General features: G+C 40.7%; 1 long non-coding RNA gene across 1 annotated transcript in view; it reads right to left on the minus strand.

The window, feature by feature from the left end:
• LOC144580339 (uncharacterized) overlaps positions 1–14831 on the minus strand; it is a 56533-nt gene extending 41702 nt beyond the window's left edge. The window contains exon 1 of the long non-coding RNA XR_013529647.1: positions 14708–14831. This is a non-coding gene — a long non-coding RNA (uncharacterized LOC144580339). The remainder of the gene's footprint in view (positions 1–14707) is intronic.
• Between the last annotated feature and the right edge of the window lie 7264 nt (positions 14832–22095).

Below are 22095 nucleotides of genomic sequence, written 5' to 3' on the forward strand. Positions count from 1 at the left end.
TCTTTCTTTAGGATCTTTTAAATAACTTATATTCAATAAACTGCATATGTTGAAATGGTCCACTTTGTAAAGTCTGGGTATACTATATAGTCACAAAAGCATAATCAAGGTAGTGAACATATATGTTGTAATCTAAAGTGTCCTTGTGCCCTCTGTAAGCTCCTGCTCCTCCTCCATACTATATCCCCGGGCAATCTCTGACTTACTTTATGTTGGGATTTTCTAGAACTTTATACAAGGGCATTATTTAGTATGTACTCTGCTGTATGAGTAAAAAGTCTGATTGTTTTACTCAGCATAATTATTTTCAGATTCAACATGCTGTTGTCTGTATCAGTACTTTCAAGTGTCAAGTGGTATGCTATTGTGTGAGTTTATCACAATTGTTCAGCCACTGATGGACATGTGGATCGTTTCTAGCTTCGGGTTACTACAAATAAAGCTAAGAACGTTTTTGTGGAAATCTTTGGGTAGACATAATTTTATTTCTATTGGATAAATACCTACTAGTGGAAAGGCTACATCAGACAATAGGCTATATACTTAACTTTTCAAAAAAACTGCCCATGTGTTTTCCATAGAAGTGCTATTGCACATCTCTGCCAGCTGAGTAAGCATGAGAGTTTCAATTCTTCCCCATTGTCTCCAATATTTCGTACAGTCAGACTTTATAATTTTATCCATTTTAATAGGTGTATATTATGGTTTGAACATGTCCCCTCCAAAATTCAAGTGTTGAAATTTAATGTCCAGTGTGAGAGTATTAAGAGACAGGACCTTTAAGAGGTGGTTGGTCCTGAGGGCTCCTCATCATAAATGGCATTAGATCTTTACAGACGAGATTTCGTGTAGCTTGTGGCTCACTTGCCCTTTCACCTTTCACGATGTGAGGACACGATGTCCCTCCCCTCTAGAGGATGCCACACCAAGGCACCATCTTGGAAGCAGAAGGCAGCCCTCAGTAGACAAAGGAACCTGCCAGCACCTTGATCTTGGACATTCCAGCCTCCAGAAACTATGAGAAATAAATTTCTGTTCTTTTATAAATTTCCCAGTCTCATGCGTTTTGTTTCACCAGCACAAAATGAACTATGGCACTGTGTACATGCGCGCCATCGTGGTTTTACAACAGTCTCCCTTCATCTGCTGTTTCACTTTCTGCAGTTTCAGTTACTCATGGTCAACCACGGGCCCCATCTCTACTAAAAATACAAAAGTTAGCTGGGTGTGGTGGCACATGCCTGTAATCCCAGCTACTGGGGAGGCTGAAGCAGGTTATTTGTTTAAACCTGGGAGGCAGAAGTTGCAGTGAGCCAAGATCATGCTACTGGACCCCAGCCTGGGTGATGGAATGACACTGTCTCAAAAAAACAAAAACAAAAACAAAAAGAAAAGAAAAACGAAATTGAAAAACATTTCTTCCTCTTCGATTTCCTGAAAGAGTTTTGTAAAACTGACATTTCTTTCTTAAATGTTTAATAGTGCATGTCTGCTGGTGATGAATTCTTTCAGCTTTTGTATGTTTGAAAGTAGTCTTTAATTTTATCTTATTTTTGAAAGATATTTTACTAGGTATAGAATACTAGGTTTATAGCGTTTTTCTTCCATTGAGTGCTGTAGTGCATTTTTTAAAAGATGTTGCACCATTGTCTTTTCACTTGAATTGTTTCCTGTGAGCAGTCTGCTATCATTCTTATATGTGCCCCTCTATAGACAAGTGTACTGCTTTGAAAATTTTCTCTTATCACTGATTTTGAGTATTTTTACTGTGATGTGTCTTGGTGTAGTTTCCTTCATGATTTCTGTGCTTGAGAGTCATTGAACTTTCTGGATTACAGTTTTACAGTTTTCATCAAATTGGGGTAAAATTTTGACCATTATTCATCAGGTATTTTTCTAGCCCCCCCCCGCTCCTTTGGGATCATCTATTATACCAAAAACTTGAAGTTGTACTACAGCTCACTGATGCTTTTTTCACGTTATAAAATTGTTTTTTTTCTATCTTTGTTATTTTGGATGGTTTTTATTGCTTATATTTTCAAGTTCATTAATCTTTTTTAAATGTCAGATCTACTGTTAATCCTCTCGTCCCATTCAATGTTTTTTTCACTTCACACATTGTAGTTTTCATCTCTAGAAGTCTAATTTTAGAAAACTATGTTCCATGTCTTTCTAAGCTTTTTGAACATATTGAATACAGTTATGACAACTGCTCCAAGGTCCTTGTTTGCTTATTCTAGCATTTGTGTCAGTCCTGAGTTGGTCATTAAGTGTCATTTCTCACTAAGAAGCACCAGGCTCCTTGAAAAAATGGATAATTACAGATTTGGGACAAGAAATATCCAAGAGGATCCTGGGGCATCTTCCAGTGTCAGACAAAAGGAAGTAATCAAAGACCTCTTGCTACTGAGTTTTCATTTTTGCCAGGCCTTTTAAGAGATAAAATTAAAGAGTTCATGCTAGTATTTCCAATTCAAATTTAAGATTATAAGGCTTCTGTTTAAATTCTTTGATTTTATGATGATACCTCTTTTCTTATGCTGTTCAAATAGATATAAAAATATGTGAAGTGAAATAGCATGATGTCTGGGATTCAATGCAAAAACTTCAGCAAAAATAAAAATACAAACGAAAATGATAAAATGTTGCAAAGTTTTGATAACGAATCTAGGTGCTAGTTTTTTGGGGCTGTTGTATAGTATTCTACGTAAGTGCTTGAATTTTTTTTTTTTTTTTTTTGAGACTGAGTCTCACTCTGTCACCCAGGTAGAGTGCAGTGGCATGATTTCTACTCACTGCAACCTCCACCTCCCGGGTTCATGCGATTCTCCTGTTTCAGCCTCCTGAGTATCGGGGACCACAGGCGTGTGCCACTACGCCTGGCTAATTTTTTCTATTTTTGGTAGAGGCAGGCTTTTCCCTGTGTTAGCCAGGATGGTCTTGATCTCCTGACCTCATGGACTGCTTGCTTCCCAAAGTGCTGGAATTACAGGCGTGAGCCACCGCACCTGGTTTTGAAGTTTTTTACTTTAAATTTTTTAGGAATGAGAGAGAGATGAAGCGAGGGAGACTGCCTTGCCTAATAAGATTGGCAACCTCCTACTTTCTCGCTCCACCCAGGCTGCTGCACTGGCTTGTGCTCACCGTTTTCGTATTCCTATCCATCTTCATTTTTTACCCTAGGGATATTTCTTACTTTCTTGAAATTGAAATAATGAATTTAAAAGAATATTACAGGTTTTCAACATTTCTAGATGTTTTGTAGTAGGAAAGATTTTAGGTAATCTAATCCACACTATTTTGGGAAATGGAGGTTTTTAGCTGTGCTTTTAAAATCGATTTAATTGTTTCTTAATATCCAGAAGGCACTCTATAAAGTAGCCGTCTCTTTATCAAATGTCATCTTACAAATGCAGATTATTCGTGTCCAAAAAGTATAAATGAATGAAAGCAACCGTTGTCCTCACTCTTAAAAGCAACATAATTCAAAGTGTATTTCCTACCTTCCATGTGTTGTTATAACCATTTGTATATACAGAGGCTAACATAGTCATGTTTCTGATGGGGGGAGCATTACAAAGCTTTTTGTTCTAATTTTGCCCCCAGAGCAGTGGGTGTGCAGCACTTAGCCAAGTAACGAATCATCTTAAACTGCACAGAGTCTAACGGGTTACAAAGCGTTATCTCACTTAATCTTCACGGTGGCCTTACAGCACAGCAGGTATTGTCATTCACAGATGGAGAGGCTGAAGCCCAGGAGGTGAAGCAATGCAGCATGACTCACACACTAAATGCCAGTGCCAGGACCTGAGCCTCAAGGTTATGCCACCCACAGCACCGTCCTCCAAAACGCCAGGCTGTCTTCTCACAATGGCTGTCAGTGTGTTCATTTTCAAAACCTAAACTAGCTAAGGCTGAAAAGATGAAAACAAACAAAATTAACTGAGTAGAAAGGCACCCATAACTTCAAAATCCGAAGAAGAAAGTAGACTCTTTTCGGTTCAAGGGAAACCGAAAACCAACAAACAAAAAACAAAAGTGGTGGGATGGAATAATCCCTGAAGGAGGCTGGGCGCAGTGGCTCATGCCTGTAATCCCAGCACTTTGGGAGGCCGAGGCAGGCGGATCACGAGGTCAGGAGTTCAAGACCATACTGGTAAACACGGTGAAACCCCGTCTCTACTAAAAAATACAAAAATCAGCTGGGCATGGTGGCTCATGCCTGTAATCCCAGCTATTTGGGAGGCTGAGTTAGGAGAATTGCTTGAACCAGAACCCAGGAGGTGGAGGTTGCAGTGAGCAGATTGAACCACTACACTCCAGCCTGGGCTACAGAGAGAGACTCCATCTCAAAATAATAATAATAATAATAATAATAATAATCCCGGAAGGAAAACAGTGACCTTCTTCAGGTTTAGGAAGATGGTCAAATATCCGCATGCCCCACCATGCTCCTAGGAAAACATATTGCACGTATATTCTTCAGACAGATTTGAACACTCCGAAGGGGCGCCCCTCTGTAGCTGGCTGACCAGCCTTATTCTGCTCTATCATTTTCATCCAGACATTTGGATCTGTGGCTGGGTAGATATTAGTGGCTGGGTCACAAAGACAGTTCTGGTACGAAATATTTATACTTAATTGGCTTCTGTGTCTGTCTGTGTAGTTCTGCCAAGCATTTTAATAGTTTTCCTTGAGTATTGAGTATTCTTTTTTGGAAAGAACACTATTGAGGGCAGGAATGGGGGGAGTAGGGGTACAGCACAAAAGGTTGTCTCCTCTGAAGGCTTTGGGCACTTCCCAAAACAGATGCAGAAGGGAACACTGGCCTCCTCCTTGCAAATAATGTGGGCTATTTATCTTCTAGTTCATCATTGTTATTCTTTGCTTCTTAGTCTTTCTGATTTAAATTCCAGTTTAGTCTTCATTTTGTAAAATAAAGTAATGAATTGGAGGAAAATTGTAATTCCCAGCACAGAATAGTGTGAGATAGAGATACAGTAACTTTTCATTTGCAATTTAATTTTTATTGTATTGTATGTATTTACTTATTTATTTGTAGAGACAGTCTTATTCTGTTGCCCAGGCTGGGGTGCAGTTGGCACAATCATAGCTCACTGCAGCCTTGACCTCCTGGGCTCAATCCAGAGAGCTCCTGCCTCAGCCTCCTGAGTAGCCTGGACTATAGGCTCCTATTACCAGGCCCAGCTAAGACAGGGTCTCGCTATGTTGCCTAAGCTGGTCTCAAACTCCTACCCTCAAACGATCCTCCTACCTTGGCCTCAGAATGCTGGGATTATAGGCGTGAGCCACTGCACCTGGGCTGCAATTTAACTTTAAGCCATTTATCTGAATAATTCTTATCTAATATTTAAAAAAATATTTTTATCATTAAATGGTTGTATATACACTAGTCATTAAAAAGTAAAAAGTATTTAAAAATATAAAGAAGGGAATAAAAATCACCCACTATTCTACCATGCTGAAAAAAAGATTTTATCCTTTTCCAATTTTTGCTATATATTTTAATTTCCCTTAAAATTTTGATTTTATTATGTATAGTATTTCTTTTTTTTTTTTTGAGGCGAAGTTTCGCTCTTGTTACCCAGGCTGGAGTGCAATGGTACGATCTCGGCTCACCGCAACCTCCGCCTCCTGGGTTCAGGCAATTCTCCTGCCTCAGTCTCCTGAGTAGCTGGGATTACAGGCACGCACCACCATGCCCAGCTAATTTTTTTTTGTATTTTTAGTAGAGATGGGGTTTTACCATGTTGACCAGGATGGTCTTGATCTCTTGACCTCGTGATCCACCCGCCTTGGCCTCCCAAAGTGTTGGGATTATAGGCGTGAGCCACTGCGACCGGCCTACATATAGTATTTCTATACCTTGTTTTTGTGAATATTATATAGCAAGTGTTTCTGATATTGCCATTCTTATGAACATAGTTTTAAACAATCTTCATGTTATTCCAAAGTATAGATGGTCACAATTTATTGGACGAGTTCATCATTCTTTCTTTTCATTTTGGTGTATTCACAAAATCACCATGTGCATTATATAGTTCTATCTTTGTCTCAGTCTCCTTTGATTATGTCTTTATACTTCCTTAGAAGAGAAATTACTGAAACAAAGGATCAGCACAATTTTAAGATTCTCATTAAGTCTTTTAATTTTTTTTTCCAAAAGCTAATTCCCAAGTTACCATCCCACAAGTTGTAGATGGGAGGGCTGGATTTCCTGAACCCTTCCCAGCTTGCTCAAGTTTCTTGGTTTAACCCTTGCCTCCTCTGCTGGAGAAGAGGAGCCCCAGAGCTCTGAAGGCTCCAGGTAAGGTCGCCCCTCCCTGGCATCCACCCATATCACAGCAGGGTTGATGCAAGGCAGTGCTCCACGTGTTTCTCCGTGCGCTTCTGCCACGTGTCCATCAGCAGGAGCAATGAGGAACAAGAGAGATCTGAGTGTTTCTGGAAAGACCCTCATAACTCCCCTTCTCAGCAACCCAAACCCCCAGCCAACAATCCATCATTGACCCAGAGAACCACTCCCATCTCAGCCTTCACCACAAACTCCCTGGTCATCTCACGTCACCCAGACGCATTCCCAGACAACTCACCACCTGGATGCATCCTCTACTCCTCCCCACATCTGAAGACTTCCAGTCAGTCATCAGCCAAATCCCTTACATTCTCAGCCTCCTACTTGGTCACTCCTGTCAACTTCTTGCTCTAATTAGAACCTGGCTCTCCCCTGATGACACCATGTTCCCTGCAGCGTGTTAACGTCATTGCTCATTTTTCTCCACATATCTTGAATGACTTGATCTGGAGTGCTGGATGTGCTTCCTTTTCCCCATCGATGCTTCCAGACCATTCTTTCTCTACCCTTTTGAAATGCCCCTAACTTTGAAACCCCGGTTTCAGAACATGGGCCACCCTCCTGGCTTCAATCATCTGCTTCCCCCTGTGACACCTCTCTTCATTTATTAAGGATTTCAGTGTACGGCTCATGTTCCCTGTCTCTAACACATCTCGTGTCATAATTCTTGGTGACATCAATACCCACATAGAGTCTTTGCTGGTTCCTCTATCTGGGCTCCCAGTTCCTTGCCCTCTTCTCCAATGTTGTTGCTCTCCCCACACTGAGTCCACCCCACACAGCTACCTACTCACAGTTCCATCCGTGTGTTATCATTCCCAGTAGCTGCATCTCCTCCATAACCTCAACGTCAAGACTCCCGTTCTCCAGCTACCACCTCTTCTCTGTTTAATTCACTCTCCAGTACTCCAACCATTCTTTGTCTCCAACAGGATGATCCCCAACAATCCATTGGTTCTACCCTATGCCCCTGCCCCAAACCTTGGAGTCACCTGTGATTCTTCCCCGCTATGCTCTATAAATCTATTTGGTTCTCTTTTGCATATATAGATGAACTGACCAGTTCTTAGCACCTCCACGATTGCCACTTCGTCCCTGTTGCCACCTCTCTGCCTGGGTGAATACAGTGGTGGCCCCTCCCTGCCCTCCAAGTGCCCACACTTGCCCCTACAGTCTGTTCCCAACACAGCAGCCAGAGAGACCAGCTTGCAATGTACATTAGGTTATGTCTCATCTCTGCTCAAAATCCTTAAGTGGATTCTCATTCAGAGTAAAAGCCAGAGTTGTTCTGTTCATTTGATTTTGTTTTTAATTAACAGACTTTATTTCTTAAAGCAGAAGATTAAAGTTTTTGCAATGGGTACAAGGCCCTGTGGGATTATTCTTCCCCGTCCCTCCACTCCTCCAACCTCACCTTCTACCTGTCTACACCTTGCTCACTCCCCTGCAGCCGCATCCCAACCTGGATATTCCTTGAAGACACCAAACCTGGTCCTGCTCAGGGTCTCTGCTTGTTCCTCTACCTGGAGTCCTCAGCCCTCAGCCGTAAATCTCCATCTTTCACTTCCTCAGGTCTCTGCTCAAACGCCATCTTAGGGAAGACGCCTCCAAAAATCCCTCCATAAAAAGTAGCAACCACTATCACCAGCCCTGCACCCGTATCTCCTAACCACCAGCCCTGCTTCCCTATGTCCCTTAGTCTGCTTGCCTGCTTCCTCTGTTTTTGTCTTTCCCTTCTTCCTTTCCTTTTTCCTTCCCTCCCTCCCTCCCTTTTTCTCTCTTTTGTCTTTTTTCTGTCATTCTTTCCTTTTTCTCCTTCCTTCCCTCCCTTCTTCCTTTCTTTATTCTTTCTTCTCTCCTTCCTCCCCTCCTTTTCTTTCTCTATCTCTTCCTTCCTTTCTCTCTCCCTTTCTTTCTTTCTCTTTCTTTCTTTCTTTCTTTCTTTCTCTCTCTCTCTCTCTTTCTAGACTATTTTTTTAAAATTTTTTATTGCATTTTAGGTTTTGGGGTACATGTGCAGAACATGCAAGACAGTTGCATAGGTACACACATGGCAGTGTGTTTTGCTTCCTTTCTCCCCTTCACCCACATTTGGCTTTTCTCCCCAGGCTATCCCTCCCCAGCTCCCCCCCCGCTGGCCCTCCCCTTTTCCCCCCAATAGACCCCAGTGTTTAGTACTCCCCTCCCTGGGTCCATGTGTTCTCGTTTTTCATCACCTGCCTATGAGTGAGAATATGCAGTATTTCATTTTCTGTTCTTGTGTCAGTTTGCTGAGAATGATGTTCTCCAGATTCATCCATGTCCCTACAAACGACGCAAACTCATCATTTCTGATTGCTGCATAATATTCCATGGTGTATATGTGCCACATTTTCCCAGTCCAGTCTATCATCAATGGGCATTTGGGTTGGTTCCAGGTCTTTGCTATTGTAAACAGTGCTGCAATGAACATTCGTGTGCATGTGTCCTTATAGTAGAACGATTTACAGTCTTTTGGATATATACCCAGTAATGGGATTGCTGGGTCAAATGGAATTTCTATTTCTAAGGCCTTGAGGAATTGCCACACTGTCTTCCACAATGGTTGAACTAATTTACACTCCCACCAAAAGTGTAAAAGTGTTCCTTTTTCTCCACATCCTCTCCAGCATCTGTTGTCTCCAGATTTTTTAATGATCGCCATTCTAATTGGCGTGAGATGGTATCTCAATGTGGTTTTGATTTGCATCTCTCTGATGACCAGTGATGATGAGCATTTTTTCATATGATTGTTGGCCTCATATATGTCTTCTTTTGTAAAGTGTCTGTGCATATCCTTTGCCCATTTTTGAATGGGCTTGTTTGTTTTTTTCCTGTAAATCTGTTTGAGTTCTTTGTAAATTCTGGATATCAGAGCTGGTACCATTCCTTCTGAAACTATTCCAAATAATCCAAAAAGAGGGAATCCTTCCCAAATCATTTTATGAGACCAATATCATCCTCATACCAAAACCCGGCAGAGACCCAACAAGAAAAGAAAACTTCAGGCCAATATCCATGATGAACATAGATGCAAAAATCTTCAATAAAATATTGGCAAGCCGACTGCAACAGCAAATCAAAAAACTTATTCATCATGATCAAGTAGGATTCATCCCGGGGATGCAAGGCTGGTTCAACATATGCAAGTCTATAAACGTAATTCACCACATAAACAGAACCAAAAACAAAAACCACATGATGATCTCAATTGATGCAGAGAAGGCATTCGACAAAATTCAACAGCCTTTATGCTAAAAACCCTCAATAAACTCGGTATTGATGGAACGTATCTCAAAGTAATAAAAGCTATTTACGACAAACCAACAGCCAATATCATACTGAATGGGCAAAAACTGGAAGCATTCCGTTTGAAATCCGGCACTAGACAAGGATGCCCTCTTTCACCACTCCTATTCAATATAGTACTGGAAGTTCTAGCCAGAGCAATCAGGCAAGAAAAAGAAATAAAGGGTATTCAAATAGGAAAGGAGGAAGCCAAATTGTCTCTATTTGCAGACGACATGATAGTATACCTAGAAGACCCCATCGCCTCAGCCCAAAAACTCCTGAAACTGATAAGCAACTTCAGCAAAGTCTCAGGATGCTTTAGGTTTGTGGTAAAACTGAGGGGAAAGTATAGAATTTCCATATGCACCCCCCTCCCCACACACAGCCTCCCCCACTATCAACATCCCACACTCTAGAGTGGTACATTTGTTACAATCCATAAACTTACACCCCCCCAATCCCATAGTAATTATCACCACCTAGCACACTAAATACGTATCCGATAATTTGATTACTGTCTATTATGTTCCTCTCCAGAATGTAAGCCCCTTGAGGGGTAGGGGGACAGCTGATTTCTTTTTCTATGGAATCCCCAGGCATGCCTGATGTAATAGCCACTTAAAAATATGTTTGTTGAATAAGGAAAGGAAAAATGTGATAGGCAAACTAAAACCTTTGGCATTTTGCTGTTTTACTTCGCATTTCTTTGGTTATTGATCATCTCGAACATCTTTTCATGTATTTCTTGACCCTTTGTTTGTTTGTTTGCTTGCAAATTGTCCATTTGCTTTTACCTATTTTCCCCAGGAATGTTAGTGTTTTCCTTATTTACTGTTAAGTGCTTACCCTGTTAAAGATACAAATTTTCAGTGTCATATTTATTAAAAATATTTTGCCAGTTTGTTTTTGACTTTAATTTTGTTTATGCTCTTCATATATTTTACTTGAAGTTTTAAATGTTTGGTATGTCAGTGTTTTAAGGTATGCTTTATTTCCCATTATGTTTATATTTAGAATGTCCTTTTTCAACCCAATGCCAGTTAACTTTTCATTTGCATTTTCTTCTAATTCATCCACTCAATAAACGTTAAGCACCTTTGGAGCCAGGTTTTATACTACAGGCTGGGAAACGACAGTCAGCAAAACAGTTTTTAAAAAGAGCTTGTTCTCGAAGAGCACATACTCTCATATATTATTACTTAATGTTCATGTTTAACTATTACCTTCCACTAGAAGTTTTATAATTATAAAGTATGACATAAGAGCCTTTCTGCTTTTTCCTCTTTTTAAAGGAACCTTTTATCTAAATGTAACATTTATACAGAAAAGTGCCCAAATCATAAGCAGACATCTCATTGGATTTACTGAGTACACCCAGGTATCCACCACCCAAGGGAAGCAATGAAGGTGACCCCACCCAGCATCTACCCCATGTCCCTATCTTGATCATCGATTCTGCTCCAGAGGTCACAATCTCATGATGCCAATCACCATAGATTCGTTTTGCTTACTTTTAAACTTTATATAACTGGCAACTTGCAAAAAGTGGAAAATTTAGTTAACTGGCTTCTTTTGCTGGCCTTATGCTTGTAAGACGCATGCACAAAGTTAAGATACATTTCTTACAATAATTTGTAGAATTTACGTCTTTACAATGTTCAACATTCCCATTCAGAATCATGATATAGATCTTCATTTAATCAAATTTTGGCATGTGTTAGAAAATTTAAAAAATGTATTTTTAAAGAATTGCAACTTGGTAATGTATGGCTTTAGTTGCTATTGAGAATAAATTTTCCAGCATATTTTTAAACTGGTTCTTGCTGATAAAATACTCAGTGATTAAAATATATGTATATTTTAATATAAAATATTTTACATATAAAATATTTAAATCAACTTGTCTTTGATTACTGGTAAAGTGAGCACATTTCCATGTGTTTATTGGCCACATTAATTTTTACCTCTTTTTTTCTATACGGAGTCTCACTCTGTCGCCAGGCTGGAGTGCAATGTCGTGATCTCAGCTCACTGCAACCTCTGCCTCCTGGATTTAAGTGATTTTCCTGCCTCGGCCTCCCCAGTAGCTGGGATTACAGGTACGCACCACCATGCTCAGCTAATTTTTGTATTTTTAGTAGAAACAAGGTTTATACCACATTGACCAGGATGGTCTCAATCTCTTGACCTCATAATCCTCCCACCTTGGCCTCCCAAAGTGCTGGGATTACAGGTGTGAGCCACCGCACTGGGCCTAATTTGTACCTTTTAATTGCTCCTGCTGCTATTTCTGCTTCTTCTTGTTCTTCCTACTTTTTCTTGTTACTTTTAGCAATTCTTTATATTTTAAGGATATCTTTGGAATAAGTTATGCAAGTATTTTCCAAGTTTAGCTTTTTCTTAACTTGTTGATATTTTTGACATATATTTAAAATATGTACAGAGGCAAATCTATCATTTGTTTGTGATACCTTCTTTGCATTTATTTTTAGAACACTTTTAATCAAATGACTTATCTTCCTCTTCTGAAATAATGTCTCTATTATATACTATATATATTTGTATCTATTTCTGGACTTTCTATTTTATTTCATTGATATGGCTAGTTATAGAATTGTACAATTTAAATTATTATAGCTTTATTTTTATTTATTTATTTATTTTGAGACAGAGTTTCACTCTTGTTACCCAGGCTGGAGTGCAATGGCACGATCTCGGCTCACCGCAACCTCCGCCTCCTGGGTTCAGGCAATTCTCCTGCCTCAGCCTCCTGAGTAGCTGGGATTACAGGCACGTGCCACCACGCCCAGCTAATTTTTTTTTGTAATTTTAGTAGAGATGGGGTTTCACCATGTTGACCAGTATGGTCTTGATCTCTTGACCTTGTGATCCACCCACCTCGGCCTCCCAAAGTGCTGGGATTACAGGCGTGAGCCACCGCGCCCGGCCTATTATAGCTTTATAAAGCATTTTGATTTTTTTCAATGTGAGTCATTTTTCCTTATTCTGCTTTTCCAAACAATTTTGGTTGTTCTCATTTTTTCTTGCAAATAAAATATATGCATAATTTCACTGAATTCCAAAAAAATAAAATCTCTTCCAATTTTTGGGATTGTATTAAATGTGTAAATTATCTAAAAAAATTTACATATTCCTATTATTTGTCCTCCCATCCAGGAAATTATACATCTTTTTATTTGTTCAAATATTCTTTTATGCCTCTCATTAAATTTTTAACTTTTCTACAGGTATACTTTTCTTGTGAGGTTTATTTCTATGAATTTTATCTTGTTTTGCTATTTTGAATTTAATTATTCTCTTAAATATGTTGTTAGCTGGTTATTAGTGGTGTATAGGAAAAGTATTTTTTATATTGCTATAATAATGAGAGCTAAACTTTATAGAGTGAAACAAGGAAAGGCAGTGTAACACAGGTGCTTAGGAGAAAGGGTTTTGAAGTCAGATTTCCTGCATTCAAATATCAATTCTATTACTAGGTATATGATACCCCCATTTGTACAATGGGGATGATACAGTACTTGCTTCATAGGATGCATATAAAGTGATTAGGTTATACTGAAGTTTGCTTTTTTTTTTTTTTTTTTTTTAAAGAGACAGAGTCTTGCTCTGTTGCCCAGGCTGAAGTGCAGTGGTGCAATCCTGGCTCACTGCAATATCTGCCTCTCGGGTTATAGCAGTTCTCCCACCTCAGCTTCCTGAGTAGCTAGGACTACAGGCACATGCCACTATGCCTGTTTAATTTTTTGTATTTTAGTAGAGAAGGGGTTTCACCATGTGGCTGGCCCAGGCTGGTCTCGAACTCCTGAGCTCAGGCAATCCACCCACCTCTGTCTCCCAAAGTGCTAGGATTACAGGTGTGAGCCACCGTGCCCAGCATACTCAAGTTTCTCTAGACAGAGTAATCATGTAACTTACAAGTAATAATTATCATCCTTTTTGATATTTTTTACTTTTTTTCTGTATGTCTTTTAACAGAAATTTCTAGGAAAATGTTTACCAATACTTGTGGTAATTAACATCCTTAACTGCTTCCTGATTTTAATGAGAACATCTTTATTATTTTATTGTTAACTATGATGGTGGGTATTTGTTAATTAATAGGTCTTATTGGGAATGAATGTTGAATTTTACCAAAAGCTTTTTAGTATATGTTTTGATGATTTTTTTTCCCCTCAAACCTTTCTGTGTGATAAATTGTATTATAAGTTTTCTCACATTGATCCATCCTTGCATTTCAGGAATGAAATACTTGGTATGATATCTTCTTCTTCTAATACATTGCTGGATTTGATTTGCTAAAACATTCTAAAGCTTTTTCTCTATACTTGTAAGTTATGTCGGTGTCAGTTGCCTCCTTTGTCCTAGGTTCATCAGGCTTATTAACAAGATTGCACGTTTATAAGTTAATTTGGAATTTATAAGTTGATTTGGAAAGATTTATATACGTCACTGTATTCTACAATAATTTGTTTAGAATGGGAATTGGTTTTTTGTTGAAGGTTTGAAAAAACTCACCCATAAACAAACCACACACCCATCTGAGCCTCCTGACTTTCTTGAATGAGTCTTTGACAACTTATTTAATATCTTCTATACTTATTGATTTATTCGGGAATCTACTTATTGAGTTAATTTATGTTTTCCTAGAAAATTCAACTTTATGCTATATACAAGAAGCATACTAACTCATAAAAATTAAAAGACTGACCTAGCAAACTCTAAGCAAAAAGCAAACAATATCACAAAATGTCAGTCCAATTAAAATTCAAGACAGGAAGATTTCGTGGGTCAGAGAAGGTATACTTTGTTGACAAAGGATATGATCTTCCACCATACGTATTAAGCTCTGAGTAATGCAGCCAGGTCATATATAAAGGAAAACTTGTTCAAAGTGTAAGGGATTGCCAGGAAAAAAAAGGCGATGGGAAACTTTAAAACACTTAACTCATTTCTTAACAGATCAAGTGGTGAAACATAAACGTGGAGAAGGAGACTGAATACCTTTCTTGTGTCTTCAGCAGGCAGGCTCGGCTAGGCCACATTAGCCTAAATCCCGGTGTCCAGCAAGCATTCATCTCACATAACTCAGGTTTTACTGAGCTGGTTCCTCGGCCTGTTGAGCCGTGGAGTAGACGAGAACTACAACCCCCAGCATGCACTGCGGTCAGTGGCTTCCTCCAGGGCTTCCCATCCACCAGTCACCACTCTACCCCCTCCCCAAAGCAATTTCCAGCGATCTATCTGGGAACTGTAATCTTTCAACATCTAAGAGAAAGATGGTATAGAAGGTTGGATGGGTAGTACTCAGGCTCCCTCAAAAAACAGCACACTCATACAGAACCAGAGACCCCGTTTACTGACTGGCACCGCCTTTGGGTCTCTGAGCCATAGGGCCTAGAGTGAGTAGGCCAGTGTCTTCCTAGCTTTTCAGGTCACCTGGCTCAGTGAGTTTCAGCAGATGAGAGTATCCTCTTCTCTGTTTCTAAAAATCCAACTCCACCTCCTTTATTTTGAATGGAAATGCCTCCTGATTGTGCTGTGTGCCCCGAGGAAGACAGCGACTGAACCCTACAAGATAAGTTCTCCCTCTAGTGAAGCTAATGAGGGCTTGGAAAGAGCAGCTGAAAGACATGAAGGTTTTTAAATGCCTTCCCTCTCGGTTCCATCAAACAGGCTTATCCATGCCCTTCCAGAGCAATCAGCCACTGCTGCAGCTGCCACAGCTGCTGCTACTGGTCAGGTCTAGCAGCCTGCTAAAGCGGATTATGTTGAGAAACACACACGCACATGCACACATACACACATGTATGCATGCATGCAGGCGCAGACACACACACACACACACGCACACACACACACACACACACACGCACGCGCACGCGCTCTCTCTCTCTCTCCTTCCACTATGGGGAGGTGAAGGTTGAGTTAGAAGGGAAAGAACAAAAAGGGAGAGAACATGTAAGGACAAGAACACAAGTGGGGTAGTCTCATCTTTACAGCATTGGAGTTGTCCAAACTGCAGACAAAAGGGGGAACACTTTCAATCCAATTGGAAACCTTTCTCTGGTGCTCTTGTTTATAGCAAGTAGGTGTGTTATATAAGGGCTTGGCTCAACACCAGCCTCCTTTAGGAGTCGGCTTTCTGGGATCCTTTAATTAAAAGTACCAAGACACAATATGAAGATGAAAGACTCAGCAGATATGTGGACTGCACCCAGCACTGCTGGTGGTCTGCCCAAAACTAGTGAAGGCATGGGTTGGGGGGTGGGTGGGGTCCTGTCCCTGCTCGCATGGGAGTCTGGCTCAAACACCTGCTTGGGAACTGGGGGATAGTGTCAGGTAAGCTGGAAACCCTGGAGACTGAGCCCCACCTGCCCTTGAAATGTGTCTGTATGTGGTTGCCTGTGAACGTGCCTGGATGTCTAGGCACCCCCGACCTCCGGAAACTCCCTGGGCTCAGTCCTTGCTGTGCACCTGCCAAGGTGAACGTGCCCTTTGCTGTGCCCACTGTTGTCAGCCTCTGGACGAATGGGCTTGTTCAGGCTCCTCCACTGCTTCCAGGGCTTACCATTTATGGGTTTTTATTTCTGAGTCCAAGAGTCTCAGATTTCCATACTCAGAGCATCTGTGATCCTGAAACTTGAGGCCCTACCTGAGAGATCTTTTTAAGATAACTATTCACTTATCACATGCTTATACCCCAACCAGAAATACGACCCTACCTCCTTTTCACAGGCTGCCTGGTAGTAGAGAACCCGTGACACCTGTGTTCATGGACCACCCCACTTCTCACTCTTATGGGTGTTGCTCTTATAAACCAGATTTCCCCAGGGCTGGGAGTCTCTGGATACTGAGTCACACTAATAGCAACGATCCAGATTTCACAGGCTCTGATCCCTGCTGCACTCCCAGTATAGGAGGGCACCCCTTTCCAAGACTTTCTGTGGACCCTGAGGGGTATCTCACAGGTACTCACAAACAGCAGCTTGGTTTTGCTCAGCTGCTTGGTCCCTGCCCAGTTGATGGCTACACTTGGCCCCCATTCCTCAGTGGGAACATGTAGGCCCTCCCTGACTTGGGGCTGATAAACCTCTCCTCCACCCTGTGCGACTCTGTGATCCCTCCAAAGCAGAACCGCTCCTGGCTCTTTGTCCCAGAGTCCCACATAAATCAGCACCTACAGTCTTGTCTGCAGATCCTCTGGCCCAGGGACCATGCTGGGCTACAGACCAGTTTCTAGCAGCGTCACCCTCAGCTACCTGCATCTTCATCCACCTTCAGACAAAACCCCATGCAAAATGATGCTGCCCGAAGCCACGCATCAGTTTGCCTGTTAAATTTAGCTCCTCGCTCATGTCCAGATTAGGATGCAGGTGACATTCTTACCTTCTGGCTAGTTACAAAATTCTTTGAAAGGGAAAATGCAGAAACAATCAGATCCAAAGTTAAATTGTGGTGTAGAAAGGCTCGTGCAGCATCTCCTGGCCTTGCATTTTGGGGCAGCCCCTTCCTTAGAGCAAGCATTAGGGACTGTCACTGTGCTGTCTCTTTAGTTCTGCAGTATAGGCATGTCAGTGAGTCCACGATACTGCTTTGATGTTCCATATAACAACGATCAGCAAAGAGGAGTCCAGGGTGAGGTCAGAAATTTATCAGCCAGATGACACAGGATACAAGATTCTTCTGGATAATATGTGTAATGAAAATGCAAACAAATGTATGAAGGAGTTCTGTGAGCTGCTTCATAGTCTCACTGACTCATACACTTGACAAGGTGAGGGGGCCCTCTCCAGACAAAGTGGGCCGCAAAGAGCTTGGCCTCTGGCTCACGTCTCGGTCCCCCATTGACCTTACTATCTGGGTCATCTTGGGCAATTCACTTCACGCTCTCAATCTGTTTTCTCACCTCTAAACTGAAAAGTCTTGCTGAATTACCGTAAGAATTAGAGAGGATTTAATAGGTGCCCAGTAAATGTTAGCTCTTGGAGCCATTATTTAGTCTGGAAATACTCTTTGGAGCAGACTCATATGAACCATATGCTTGTTATCACCTCATGTCTGTCTTTGAAACATACCCCACTTTCTCTCTCGTTCTCTCACACATGTGCGCACACACACGGTTAAGGCTACGGGCCCAGACTGCCAGGGTTTGAGTCCTGGTCCCATATCTTTCTCCCTGTGTGACCTTGACTATCTTACTGAACGTGTGGGTGTCCTTTTCCCTCATCTGTTAAGTGGGGACTTTTATAAGTGGCATGAGGATAAAATAAGTGAATACATTTAAACCGCTAGAACAGTGCCTAGTACATAAAAGAGTGTACATGGGTCAACTATTATTATTATTATTCATTATTCTTCTGGGAATTAAAAACTAACAAACCTCTAACTACTGGTGAGAATCCTGAATTCTCATCTTCACCACTGACCTTCGTTCTGTAACCTTGAATGCACCTCTTCTTTCCATTCACACATCTGCTTTCTCTGCCAGAACAGCTGGTTCAAGTGGATCTGCTTGGCACCTATAACCTAATCACCTCTTGGGTTCATACAAGGCTCTAGCCCCTAAACAAACGATCTCACAAAGGGATTCTTCTCAAGCAGCACAGAAACAGTCCCTATGCCTCAGGTGGCCCCAGAACTCCTTCATACTAGAGACTTGTCTATTAATAAAGTTAACCAAGGAAGGTGGCCTTCCAAGGATGTTTGTTTGGGCCACTGCCTGGAAGAAAGAACACTTGACCCTGAGAGACTTGGCTGAGCAGTGCTGGGTCAGCTTGACCAAAGAAGACCAGCCATCACCCATGGCAAGGGCGGCTCTGACTTGGACCCACTGTTCCCCCAGCCTGTTAGCGGTCAGTGAACAATCTTGTAAGTGCCCTGGCCCTGTCACATCTCCACTCAACAGGGCTCTTGGGAGGATGCAAGGACCAAGAACAGTGTCCACCCACACCACCTGTAAGTGTGGCTGTGGCAGCCAGTCAGCATGGATGCTTAGTAACAAGTGGTATGTGGCACAGATGTGGCAGGAGCACTTTGGAGCAGAGAAAGAGTTGCTGTGAGTGAGGACAGAGAGGAAGGAAAAAAAAGACTCATGGGTGAGAACTCCTGCCACCTTCGGCTCTTCCTCAGAAGACTAAAAGAAAGCAGGAAGAGAAATTGGTTTCCCTGACTTTTCTAAAGCACGCATTCTTCAGAAAAGAGAATTGATCAGCCTGGTTAAAGTGGATAAACTATCTGATGTCCATCCAGAGAGGTGTCTATTAATGGCTGTAAAATGGAAAGATGAATCAATGGGACCGATTAATATTTATGAAGAGTTGAACTAGGCAGAGTGAAAAAGGCTTGTATATTGGATAAGAAAGGGAAAGCATTGCATACCATAGGATGCATTTGTTTGGCTAAGGTTTCTGTTTTGATCACTGGGTAATCGTATAGAGTAGGGGCGTATGGTAGAGAAATAAAATCTATGTCTAGAAGTTATTGACTTTATGTACAAAAGCTCTGATTGGTGCCTATTTTTGTGGACCACTCCATCTTAAAAATAACTTTGCTTTTGTACAGCCTAGTTGTGGTGGAAAAGGAGCTACAGAGAGTAAGCAAGTTTCCTACAAAAAGAATCCAAGCTGTTGAAACTACAATTAAGAAATGCAAAGAGTTACTAATTTTACTACTTAGAGGAAAGGAAATTTACAAGCAGGAAAGAAACTGTGGATCAGCCCAAGTTGTAACTCTAGAGGTTCAGAGATAGGAGCTCTAATTACACCAGGGCAAAAGAGGACTATTTGGGAAATTTCTGAACGATGAAACAGGAAAGCTGAGGGTCAAATGATACTGTGATGAGAATAAATAGAGAAGACAGGTTTGCACGGAGCTAAGCTGGGTAATCATGAAAAGAAGGAGGAGGAGAGGGAGGAAACTGAAAATCGAAATAAAGAACAGAAGCACAGACCATGAAAGATGCCAAATATAGTGTGCAAATACTCAGAAGGCATGGAAAGATAAGTTAGGAGCCAGCACTCAGTTATCATTTTTCAGAAGGAACAATAGAACTTGTAGCAAAAACAAATGATTTAGCATGAGACCAATAATGCTTTCCTTAGGTAGCTTCATCCAGAGGGAAAAGGCTGATACCACTCCCTATCAAGGGTTTTTAGACCTTTTAAGTGAGCTCTACAAGCGGGAGACACAGTGATGACTACTGACAGCTGTTATCTTTGAAGGCGAAGAAGCAAACTGACATTACACATTAGAATTTGTTAGCCCTACAAACACAGATTACAAAATACTGGGAGGAAATCTCTCTCCTGAGCACATGAAGCAATATTTGCAAATGTGTGCAGGTAAGTGTTGACTCTCTCATCATGCTGGACCGGGAAATGGTTCTCAGCAAATCATGGCATGATTTCTTTTTCAAAGTTGGGCACATGAATATTATCGAAACCAGCTAAGAACAAGGAGACGTGGCATAGAAGACTAACAGTGCCGCTTTTAAGAGAAGATGTAGAAATCAGTCTAGTAACAGATATTTATTCAGTATTGGAGTATGCTAGTCACCAAGAGAAAAGAAACCTCCGCAGCTGATAAAGCCTTTCAAAATAATGTCCTCAGTTAATTTGCACATTTACCTGAGGTAGGTGTTAGCTGTCTCCATTAATGAGAAAAAAAATGAGATTCAGAAAGGTTAATTAAATTGGAGATCTCCTGATTTTTAGTTTTTTATCCTTCGCATGTACTTTACAGGTTTATATTCTGGCCCTGTCCCTTCTCAACTGAGTTACTTCAACAAGTTATTTATGCACTGTGTTCTCAGCTGTCAAAATGAAAATGCCAATACCTGCCTGGTAAGGGTTAAGTGAGAGAACTTAACCTTATCACCTTATTTATAAAAATGCTTGGCTGGATACCAGACACATAGGAGGTCCTCAATAAATTTGGTTTCTCTCCCTTTATTACTGAAATACAGTGGCAGATGGATAAAGCCAGTCAGCCTGGGTAGCACAAGCCATGATGTGCTGCTGAATCCGTTTTCTAGGGTCGGATATGGGGAGTCCTTTTGCCTAGAGGGAGGGTGTACGAAGCCTAAGAGGACTTGAAGTAGGCGTGGAGTTTGCTGTGGTGGAGAGATGATCGGGGGTGAGCAGATAGAGAGAATCAAGGCAGGAAAAGAGAGAGGAGGGGATGCACGCGAAGGACCAGGAGCTGCTAACTAGTTTGCTAAGCAGCAGGCCAGGATTTAGAAGGAGCTGGAGAAGGGTGGAGGGAGCTGAGGCTCTTGGGAGGGGAACTTTTATGCTAAGGGTTCCAGCTTGGTCCTGTGAGTGAAGGCGAGCTAGTGAAGGTTTGTGAACTTGGAGTCTCACCTATTAAGATTAATCTGGTGCCAGTATATAGAATGGACCATCAAGGAAGAGGTGGAAAAACAAAGAATATTTATATTTTATAGACACACACACACACATAGACAGCACTTTTTATTACAAAGCATATATAATTGACAACCCCATTTTAAGTGCCTTGGACATTAATTTTACTCTTGTAATTGATTATAGAGGCTTAAAACTGTTGTGTTTTTGCCTTTGTGACATATTAGGGCCATATCTAAAATTCATTTGATGTTAAATCAAGAATAAAACTCTTCAATTATATTGTTGTTCCTAAGGTAAAACATAATCTACTTTAAGTCAATTCACTGTGTCATAAGCCTTCCAGGAATGGGAAACTTGATAAAAAGCAGAGACTCACTGCATATGACAATAATTAAATCTATATTCAACAAGTATAAAAGAATGGTTGTAGGGGTGAGCAATTTGGAAGAAAAAAAGCCACTTGACTTAAATAGGACAGAAAATGATAGAGAAGTCTGATATCCCATGATCTTTTTTGAGATATGAGGTTATGCCACGTATTTGAGAATAAACAAAATCCAGTTAAGTGCCCATATTATTAAATGAATTGTATTTTCAGAAAGCATTAGATAAAGTCTATGTTTTGGACCTTGGAATCCATTTTTCTCATGAACACAATATCATAAATAGATGGAGATTGAGTTTCCAGTCTATAAAACTCTTATTAAATCATCATGTAGCTGAAATATTCTATATTGGCAATCAATAGAGTTGATTAATCTTTTCATAGTCACAGTAATAAAAAACAAAATATATTGAAGAAGTAATTTTTCAAAAAATAGAGGTAAAGCAGGTTTAATTACGGATTAAGAGGTTGATAAATAATTTTGTGCTGATTCTGAGGAGACTGGGCACTTTCAAAAGCTTTAGAGTTCGTAAGCTGTTCTTATTATGTCTAATTTAATATTTAAAATTTATGACTCTTCATTCAATATTTAAGATTTATGACTCTTCATTCATTCATTCATTCATCAAACATAACTT

The sequence above is a fragment of the Callithrix jacchus genome, chromosome 19, assembly GCF_049354715.1.
Source record: "Callithrix jacchus isolate 240 chromosome 19, calJac240_pri, whole genome shotgun sequence".
NCBI classification, from domain to species: domain Eukaryota; kingdom Metazoa; phylum Chordata; class Mammalia; order Primates; family Cebidae; genus Callithrix; species Callithrix jacchus.